This window comes from Ovis aries, chromosome 1 (assembly GCF_016772045.2).
Source record: "Ovis aries strain OAR_USU_Benz2616 breed Rambouillet chromosome 1, ARS-UI_Ramb_v3.0, whole genome shotgun sequence".
Classification (NCBI taxonomy): domain Eukaryota; kingdom Metazoa; phylum Chordata; class Mammalia; order Artiodactyla; family Bovidae; genus Ovis; species Ovis aries.
This window is the reverse complement of record NC_056054.1, coordinates 43955939-43966511: the sequence shown is the minus strand read 5'-3', so window position 1 is coordinate 43966511 and position 10573 is coordinate 43955939. Positions and strand designations below refer to the sequence as shown.

The 10573-nt window shown below is 43.5% G+C and overlaps 1 long non-coding RNA gene across 1 annotated transcript; it reads left to right on the top strand.

The window, feature by feature from the left end:
- The first annotated feature begins 2752 nt into the window (after positions 1-2752).
- Positions 2753-10322, top strand: LOC121819581 (uncharacterized). Its single transcript, XR_006059809.1, has 2 exons — positions 2753-9840; positions 9954-10322. It is a non-coding gene; the product is annotated as an uncharacterized LOC121819581 (long non-coding RNA).
- Positions 10323-10573: the final 251 nt, after the last annotated feature.

The window sequence follows — 10573 nt, the reverse complement described above, 5'->3', positions numbered from 1 at the left end:
ACAAGCTGGAATCAAGATTGCCGGGAGAAATATCATTCACCTCAGATATGCAGATGACACCACCCTTATGGCAGAAAGTGAAGAGGAACTAAAAAATCTCTTGATGAAAGTGAAAGGAGAGAGTGAAAAAGTTGGCTTAAAGCTCAACATTCAGAAAACGAAGATCATGGCATCCGGTCCCATCACTTCATGGGAAATAGATGGGGAAACAGTGGACACAGTGTCAGACTTTATTCTTTTGGGCTCCAAAGTCACTGCAGATAGTGACTGCAGCCATGAAATTAAGAGACACTTACTCCTTGGAAGAAAAGTTATGACCAACTTAGATAGCATATTCAAAAGCAGAGACATTACTTTGCCAACTAAGGTCTGTCTAGTCAAGGCTATGGTTTTTCCTGTGGTCATGTATGGATGTGAAGAAGGCTGAGTGCCGAAGAATTGATGCTTTTGAACTGTGGTGTTGGAGAAGACTCTTGAGAGTCCCTTGGACTGCAAGGAGATCCAACCAGTCCATTTTGAAGGAGATCAGCCCTGGGATTTCTTTGGAAGGAATGATGCTAAAGCTGAAACTCTAGTACTTTGGTCACCTCATGCGAAGAGTTGACTCATTGGAAAAGACTCTGATGCTGGGAGAGATTGGGGGCAGGAAGAGAAGGGGATGACCGAGGATGAGATGGCTGGATGGCATCACTGACTCGATGGACATGTATCTGAGTGAACTCCAGGAGTTGATGATGGACAGGGAGGCCTGGTGTGCTGCGATTCATGGGGTCGCAAAGAGTCGGACACGACTGAGTGACTGAACTGAACTGAACTGAAGATCATGGCATCCAGTTCCATCACTTCAGGCAAATAGATGGGGAAACTATGGAAACAGTGGCAGACTATTTTTTGTGTGTTCCAAAATCACTGCAGATGGTGACTACAGCCATGAAATTAAAAGATGCTTGCTCCTTTGAAGAAAAATATGACCAACCTAGACAGCATATTAAAAAGCAGAGACATTACTTTGCCAACAAAGGTCCGTCTCATCAAAGCTATGGTTTTTCCAGTAGTCATGTGTAGATGTGAAAGTTGGACTGTAAGGAAAGCTGAGCACCGAATAATTGATGCTTTTGAACTGTGGTGTTGGAGAAGACTCTTGAGAGTCCCTTGAACTGCAAGGAGATCCAACCAGTCCATGCTAAAGGAAATCAGTCCTGAATATTCACGGGAAGGACTGATACTGAAACTGCAATACTTTGGCCACCTGATGCGAAGAATGTACTCATTTGGAAGACCCTGATGCTGGGAAAGATTGAAGGTAGAAGAAGAAAGGGACGACAAAAGATGAGATGGTTGGATGGTATCGCCAACTCGATGGACATGAGCGTGAGTAAGTGTACAGAGTTAGTGATGGACAGGGAAGCCTGGTTTGCTGCACTCCATGCGGTCGCACAGAGTCAGACTCAACTGAGCTATTGAACTGAATAAATAAAGACTCTGAAGCTCACAACTGAGTGACTGAACTGACTGAGTGACTGAGGTTCAGAGAAGCGACATTACTTGCTCTTACACCAGGCTTATAGCTGGTAAAAGATTACACAGAGATTAAACTCACGTCTTCTGACTGCAAAGTGAGCATTATTTAAAAAAACATTGTGTTTGGAAAAAAAAATACTTACTAATATCTTTTCTGCTGCACACTTTCTTCTTTTTTTTGCTGTACCTTGTGGCATGTGGGATCTTAGGTTCCCAACCAAGGCTCGCAGCCATGCCCACTTCAGAAGAAGCACAGAGTCTTAACTACTGGACCTCCCACCCCCAACCCCCAGAGAAGTCCCACACATCAATATCTTTTTATTAAATTATTTAAGTATACCATACTTTCTGATCAGCTAATGAAATGTGATTCTCTTTAAGAAGCAATCTGTGTAAGCTCTCTGGCTCTCCACTATTTCTCTAGGGTGAAATTCTATCAGTGATCCTATCACAGAGAATAGTCTTAATTTGCCTTCCCTGAGTAAATAATTGGCTCACAGATATTAGCTATTTCTTGTTACTTGAAGTCTCCTCAAAGAGACAATGCATGCACTTCAATAATGATGTGTGAAACCTTTGGGTTTCATGAAGTTGCTGATTAGGTCTGTACAAAGAGAAGAAAATGGCACCACTATTCCAATATTTATTTCCTATTTGAGGTTTTACTGAAACTTTCATTTGAAGTTTGAAAACCACTGCCCTTGAGAAATAGAGAAAAAAAAAAAGAAAAAGAAGGAATGAAGGGAGGAGTGAAAGAAGAAAGGAAAAGGGAAGGGAATAAAAGAAGAAAGTTAAGAGCCTTCTTTTTTCTTGGAATGGCTTTCACAATTAAGTCATCCTGACACTACTGCCTCTTAAAGCTTCGTAACCAACTTTGCACCTTTACTGATAAGTCTAACTTCCTACCTAACATCTCCAATAAGATGAATAGTAGGTATAGATATTCTACACTTGAAATGCCCAAAACTATATTCCTATTCCCCCAAATGTAATCATTCCCCAAATTTTCATCTCTGAAGAAGTCTACACCACTCGATACTAAAAATAAACAACCAAACAACTCTTGGAGTAATCCTTGCCTCCTATTTCTGCTACACATTTCACATCCAACGTTTGGCTTTACTGCCAAATTTTATAGTATTTGTCCACTTTTCTCAGCATCTTCTGCTACCACTCTAGTCCAAGCCGTCATCATTTCTCATTTAGATGAAGTACAACAGCTTCCTAACTGGGCTCCCTGCTGCTACTCTCCCCACCTCCATACAATTTGCTCTCTAGACAGCAGTCAAAGTCAGTTTTTTAAAAATGTAAATTAGATCATGTTACTCTCCCTCTCACAATTTTCCAAAGGTTTCCAATTATACCAAGAATAAAATCCAAACTCCTTACTATAATCTAAGACAGAGTTTTCCAAAGCAAGCCATTATTAGGTTGTGAAACCAATATACTGGGTAAGGATTAGCATTGTAAAATGGAAAAAAAATCAAACTTTATTGAAAGAACTTATGTTTAAGATGGGTGGGGTGTGTGTGTGTGTGTGTGTGTGTGTGTGTGTGTGTGTGTGTGTGTGTGTGTATAGTGGACTACAACATAAAATGCATTTCTTTCTGTGGATCCTATTAAAAGAGTTTGAAAACCATCAGCCTACAAGATCTTAAAGATCTGTTTGCTCACATCTGCTGCATAATATTCCACCCCATCCCCTGCTCATCAAAATACCTCAGCCTTTCTAGCATTCTTATTGTGACTTCAGAGAAGGACAGCTTCTCCCCACCTCTGTCCCTAGCACTTGTCTGAATACTTCCAATTATTCATATGGATGGATCCTTCTTAACATTCAGATCTCAGCTCAAATGTCACCTGCTTAGAAGCTTTTCCTCTAACTAATCTAAAGCAGTTCCTACCATTTCTCTATCACATCACCCTAGTTTATTTTCTTATGTTGCTAACCATGCTGTTGCATATTTATTTGTCTGTACACCGTCTTTCTCAGCATAATGCAGGAATCTTAACTGTCCTGTTTGCCACAGCTCCCCCTACACTTATAACAGCCTCTCAATAAATGTTAGTTGATAGAATGTTGAATATTTCCATTTTAAGAGAGTTTTTGTAAAATAGGGACACCTTATAATGAAATCCTTAAATAACTATAATAACACTGCTAGGAAAATAAGATGCTGCTGCTAAAACTGAACAGTGATTGGCAGGCAGGGCCCGTGGGAGAGTCTGATGGTTCATTTGTCAGCTGATGGAGGAAAATCCAAATGTAGTGTATAAAAGGTAATTTCTGGGCATGCAAGGTATAAAATGCAGATTGGTTGACACTGAACATAGAATAGTCAGGAACGTTGGCATAGTTTTTGTCTAGTGCCCTGTGGTGCCTGGCAAGAAAACCCCTTAAAATTAAAGTGTTCCTCTTGAATTCCCTTCAATAGTAGGACCAGGCGCAAAAACCTGCCTTCAGTCCTGAATGAAAGAAGAGGGACCCAGGAAGGCAAGTTAAGAGTGGTAACTGCTAAGAATGATGAGATGGGGCGGGGTCAGAGTGGGAAGTGGCCTCAGGGAGCCAGGCGCACAAGTAGACTCCAGAGTCAGAGGAAAAGAGGCCCCTCCTTTCCTTCACAGTCCCAGCTAGCAAACTCCCCCAAGAGGTGAGTAGGATTATTACCTGGATCTTTATTTAATTCTTTCCAGGTGACCCATCATAAAGAGGCTTGCATGCTAAGCTGAGGAGTTTAAACTTTCTTCTAGATACAAAGGGGAACCTCTGAGGAGTTTAAGCAGGAGAGTGGCCTGTTGGGGTGTCTTAGATCCCCTGGCTGCATGTGGGGACTGAGGGTTTGCACACGTGGAAGCAGGAAACTCTGTGGCAGATGCACTGTATGAGAAGCAATGAGCATCTAAACAAAGACAAAGGCTGTGGGACATTTGTGTAGAGGGAATCTGACTCCATCCCTGGTGGCTCAGATGGTGAAGAATATGCCTGCAATGTTGGAGACCTGAGTTCAATCCCTGGGTCAGGAGGATCCCCTGGAGAAGGGAATGGCTACCCACTCCAGTATTCTTGCCTGGAGAATTCCACTGAACAGAGGAGCCTGGTGACCTACAGTCCATGGGGTGGCAAAGAGTTGGACATGACTGAGCAACTAACACTACTTACTGGTTAAGTGCTTCCAGTCTCTGGTCCCAAACCAGTTAGGAACTCCAAAGCCTTTTCTGGTACCTATAAAATAAAACAGAGAATAGCATCTCCTTCAGAGACTGCTTTAGGGGCTGATATGATAATACATGTAAACCATAATTGCCTGACACATATTAAGTGCTCAATACATGTTAGCTATTACTGTAGTCTGGTGGGCTACAGTGCATGGGATTGCAAAGAGTCGGACATGACTGAGTGACTAACAACATATTAGTTTTTCAGGCAGGCACTAGTATCATTTTTTAGCATGGTGGGGGACAATGAGGCAGACAGAATTAGGCTCCACATCCTGCAAATCAGAATTCACATTCAGTCAGCATCAATTCCCATTCTATTGTTTTCCTCTAATTCTTTGCACTGATCACTGAGGAAAGCTTTCTTATCTCTCCTGGCTATTCTCTGGAACTCTGCATTCAAATGGGTATATATTTCCTTTTCTTTGCCTTTTGCGTCTCTTTTCTCAGCTATTTGTAAGACCTCCTAGACATCCATTTTGCCTCTTTGCATTTTGTTGTTGTTGTTGTTGGGAATGGTCATGATCACTGCTTCCTGTACAATGTTAGGATGAAGAGAGACTAGAGATCTCTTCAAGAAAATTAGATATACCAAGGGAACATTTCATGCAAAGATGGGCATAATAAAGGACAGAAATGGTATGGACCTAATAGAAGGAGAAGATACTAAGAAGAGGTGGCAGGAATACACAGAAGAACTATACAAAAAAAGATCTTCATGACCCAGATAACCATGATGGTGTGATCACTCACCTAGAGCCAGACATCCTGGAGTGCGAAGTCAGGTGGGCCTTAGGAAGCACCACTATGAACAAAGCCAGTGAAGGTGATGGAATTCCAGTTGAACTATTTCAAATTCTAAAAGATAATGCTATGAAAGTGCTCTATCCAATATGCCAACAAATTTGGAAAACTTAGCAGTGGCCGCAGGACTGGAAAAGTTCAGTTTTCATTCCAATCCCAAAGAAGGGCAATACCGAACAATGTTCAAACTATCGCACAATGGCACTCCTCCTACAAGCTAACAAGTAATACTCAAAATTCTCTAAGCTAGGCTTCAACAGTACATGAACTGAGAATTCCAGATATTCGAGAGCTGAATTTAGAAAAGGCAGAAGAACCAGAGATCAAATTGCCAGCATCGGCTGGATCATCAAAAAAGCACAAGAGTTCCAGAGAAACATTTACTTCTGCTTTACTGACTACACTAAAGCCTTTAACTGTGTGGATCACAACAAACTATGGAAAATTCTTCAAGAGATGGGAATACCAGACCACATTACCTGCCTCCTGAGAAATCTGTATGCAAGTCTAGAAGCAAAATTTAGAACCAGACATGAAACAATGGACTGGTTCCAAATTGGGAAAGGAGTGTGTCAAGGCTATATATTGTCACCCTGCTTATTTAACTTATATGCAGAGTACATCACACGAATGGCCAGGCTGGATGAAGCACACACTGGAATTAATATTGCTGGGAGAAATATCAATAACCCCAGATATACAGATGACACTACCCTTATGGCAGAAAATGAAGAGGAACTAAAGAGCCTCTTAATGAAAGTGAAAGAGAAGAGTGAAAAAGCTGGCTTAAAACTCAACTTTCAGAAAACTAAGATCATGGTCCAGTCCCATCGCTTCACGGCAAGTAGATGGGGAAACAATGGAAACAGTGACAGACTGTTTTCTTCAACTCCAAAATCACTGCAGATGATGACTGCGGCCATGAAAGTAAAAGACACTTGCTCCTTGGGAGAAAAGCTATGACCAACCTAGACAGTATATTAAAAAGCAGAGACATTACTTTGCCAACAAAGGACTGATGCTGAAGCTGAAACTCCAATACTTTGGCCACCTGATGCAAAGAATCAACTCATTTGGAAACCCTGATGCTGGGAAAGATCGAAGGCTGGAGGAGAGGCGACAACAGAGGATGAGATGGTTGGATGGCATCACCGACTTGATGGACATGAGATTCAGCAAGCTCCAGGATTTGATGGACAGGGAAGCCTGGCATGCTTTAGTCCATGGGGTCGCAGAATCAGACATGACTGAATGACTGAACTGACCTGAAGTTTGGCATCAGGTGGCCAAAGTATTGGAGCTTCTGCTTCAGCATCAGTCCTTCCAATGAATATTCAGTACTGATTTCCTTTAGGATGGACTGGTTGGATATTACAGTCCAAGGGACTCTCGAGAGTCTTCAACACCACAGTTCAGAAGCATCAATTATTTGGTGCTCAGCTTACTTTATGGTCCAACTCTCACATCCATCCATGACTGCTGGAAAAATCATAGCTTTGACAAGATGGACCTTTGTTGGCAAAATAATGTCTCTGCTTTTTAATATGCTGTCTAAGTTGGTCATAGCTTTTCTTCCAAGGAGCAAGCATCTTTTAATTTCATGGCTGCAATCACCATCTGCAGTGATTTTGGAGCCCAAGAAAATAAAGTCTGTCACTGTTTCCATTGTTTCCCCATCTATTTGCCATGAAGTGATGGGACCAGATGCCGTGATCTTAGTTTTTTGAATGTTGGGTTTTAAGATAGCTTTTTCACTCTCCTCTTTCACTTTCATCAAGAGGCTTTTTAGTTCCTCTTCACTTTCTGCCATAAGGGTGGTGTCATCTGTGTATCTGAAGTCATTGATATTTTTCCTGGCAATCTTGATTCCAGCTTGTGCTTCATCCAGCCTGGCCTTTTGTGTGATGTACTCTGCATATAAGTTAAATAAGCAGGGTGACAATATACAGCCTTGACACACTCCTTTTCCACTTTGGAACCAGTCCATTGTTCCATGTCTGGTTCTAACTGTTGCTTCTTGACCTCCATACAGGTTTCTCAGGAGGTAGGTAATGTGGTCTGGTATTCCCATCTCTTGAAGAATTTTCCACAGCTTGTTGTGATCTACACAGTCAAAGGCTTTGGCGTGGTTAATAAAGCAGATGTTTTTCTGGAACTCTCGTGCTTTTTTGACAATCCAGCCAATGCTGGCAATTTGATCTCTGGTTCTTCTGCCTTTTCTAAATCTAGCTTGAACATCTGGAGTTCTTAGTTCACATACTGTTGAAGTTTAGCTTAGAGAATTTTGAGCAATATTTTGCTACCTTGCAGAGGGAGTGCAATTGTGCAGTAGTTTGAACATTGTTCGGTATTGCTCTTCTTTGGGATTGGAATGAAAACTGACCTTTTCCAGTCCTGCGGCCACTGCTAAGTTTTCCAAATTTGTTGGCATATTGGGTGCAGCACTTTCACAGCATTATCTTTTAGAATTTGAAATAGTTCAACTGGAATTCCATCACCGTCACTGGCTTTGTTCATAGTGGTGCTTCCTAAGGCCCACCTGACTTCGCACTCCAGGATGTCTGGCTCTAGGTGAGTGATCACACCATCATGGTTATCTGGGTCATAAAGATATTTTTTGTTTAGTTCTGTGTATTCTTGACAGCTTTTCTTAGTATCTTCTACTTCTGTTAAGTCCATACCGTTTCTGTCCTTTATTATGCCCATCTTTGCATGAAATATTCCCTGGTATCTCTAATTTTTTTGAAGAGAGCTCTAGTCTTTCCCATTCTGTTATTTTCCTCTACTTCTTTGCATTGACCACTGAGGAAGGCTTTCTTATCTCTCCTTGCTATTCTTTGGAACTCTACATTCAGATGCGTATATCTTTCCTTTTCTTATTTTCGTTTAGCTTCTCTTCTTTTCTCAGCTATTTGTAAGGTCTCTTCAGACAACCATTTTTCCTTTTTGCATTTCTTTTTGTTGGGGATGGTCTTGATCACTGCCTCCTGTACAGTGTCACGAACCTCTGTCCATAGTTCATCAGGCATTCTTGGATGGGGGCAATGCTTTTAAACGTTTTTGCCTGTGGGTATGGTCTCATAGTAGTGAACATGGAGCTACAGAGTGAAAAATAAAAAGCATTTTGACAGACAGTGGAGTTACACTGAAAACTGCAATTCGGTAGAAAGAACAGCGTTTAACTGGTCTTGATTGGGGTGAGGATGTGACCGAGGCAGGACTGGTACCTACCGGCCAAGCCAGGCCAGGTCAGAATCAGGGCTGCGATCCCTTGGCTCTGGCCCTTCCTTCCTGATACAAGGCTCGCGTCTTAAGCGAGTGGGAGAGGCGGCAGCCATCCAGGCCCACAAAAGGTCCGGGGTTGAGGGCCCCTCAGCCTAGATTTTGTCTGCAAACCCAGTTTCTGAGGTGCCTAAAAGTGTACAAATAGTGAAGCCAGGCCCAGCCGAGCCAATTCATTACCTCGCCTCAGCGCTGCATGCTCATTATCTGCTCTCCATATCACCTCTCCTCAGGGGGCTCAAAGGAATCAGCAAATCCCCCGGCATCAGAGCTACGAATCCCCAGCACAACCCATTCACACGCAGCGGGGCGGCTGGGGATTAATTGGAGGGGGAATGTTGTGAATTCCAGAGAGTTCTTTCTCTTTGCCTCACAGCCGGTGGCCGGGGATATTGCTACATGAAAGCTTCCCTGTCAGTATCGATCATCATTGCCCGGGCTGCTACATTCCAGAGAATGAATTGGCCTCATTTGGTAACTCAACTGGAGTGGGGGATGGGGTGGGATGTCTTTCCGGATGGGTCCACATTTGTGGTCCCCACTTCTTGCTCCATAAGTGGTTTCCAAAGACAAACAGAAATCCGCAGGGCCCCGCTTTCTTCCCCTGGTTCCCGACTTGGGCGATGCTTGGTACAGCGTGACTCTGGGGAGGGTGGGAAAGGGCGGGACCTGGGTTAGGGCCCGGGCAGGAAATTAGTTGAGGCAAAGCCGCGTCTGAGGAGAGAAGCAGGCCAATAGCCCCCCAGGGTTTCTCTGATTGCTTTGATGCGAGGCCGACTTCCCCCTCCCATCCCGGGGCTTCCCGGCAGGAGGCCTGCGGGCTCTCTCCCTCCCCGCGCCGAACGGCGCCCGGGCCTGGGAGCCGAAGGAGCCCAAACCCCGCCGCACCCTGGGGCAGGGGCTCTCCAGCAAGGCAGATATGAAATGCAAAGCGTCAGACGCCTTCCCTGAGAAAGCAGTTGCTGGAAGCCCGGAGAAAGGACAAAAGGAGGCTCTTCCTGGGATTTTATCTCTGAGGTCTGCAGACTGAAACCTTTCTCTAATTCTTGCCTTTTTAAATGCATTATTGCTAGACTGCTTTCCCCTCTCCCCCAACCATCTGACCGTTGCTCGCTCTCCCGTCCTCCTAGACCCTCCCCTTGCCTATCTGCACTATTTCCTGAAACTCCCACCAAGTGGAGAGTTCAGAGAATGTACCCTGCGAAATCCTGGAGCCTGGGCCTCTTCGTGCCGCCGCACGAGGTACCTAAACTGACGTCCTGAGGGGCTGGCTGAAACCCCTGCCGGGCACTGCTGTGGAGCTGTGTGGTGCCGGGCAAGCCGCTGGGCTCCCTCTGCCTCACTTTGGGCATCCGTAAGACAGATGATGACAACTGTTCTGCCTCCCTTTTATGACTGTGTAGGGATTAATGGAAGAAGAGATTTAAAAGCACTTTGTGATTTGTAAAGCGCTCAACAGAAGGTATGATGATTATTAAATTCTCTCATTGGGCACGGTATCGAATGTATTCGTGATCTTTATAAAAACTTCATTCTGCATTTACCTCCCTCTATCTATCTGGTCCTGTGAAGTATGTCCAGGGAGGGACAGAGATAAAATGTAAGCCAATGTACACAAAAGGAAAAACAAAAAGGAAAAAAAAAAAACATGATTGTTATTATAATTTTCAAAAACAAAAACAAAGTGATACCCTTGCAGCATTTCAAATTCTGAATGCCCAGAAGGTGACTCTCTCCACCTGGGCATTTT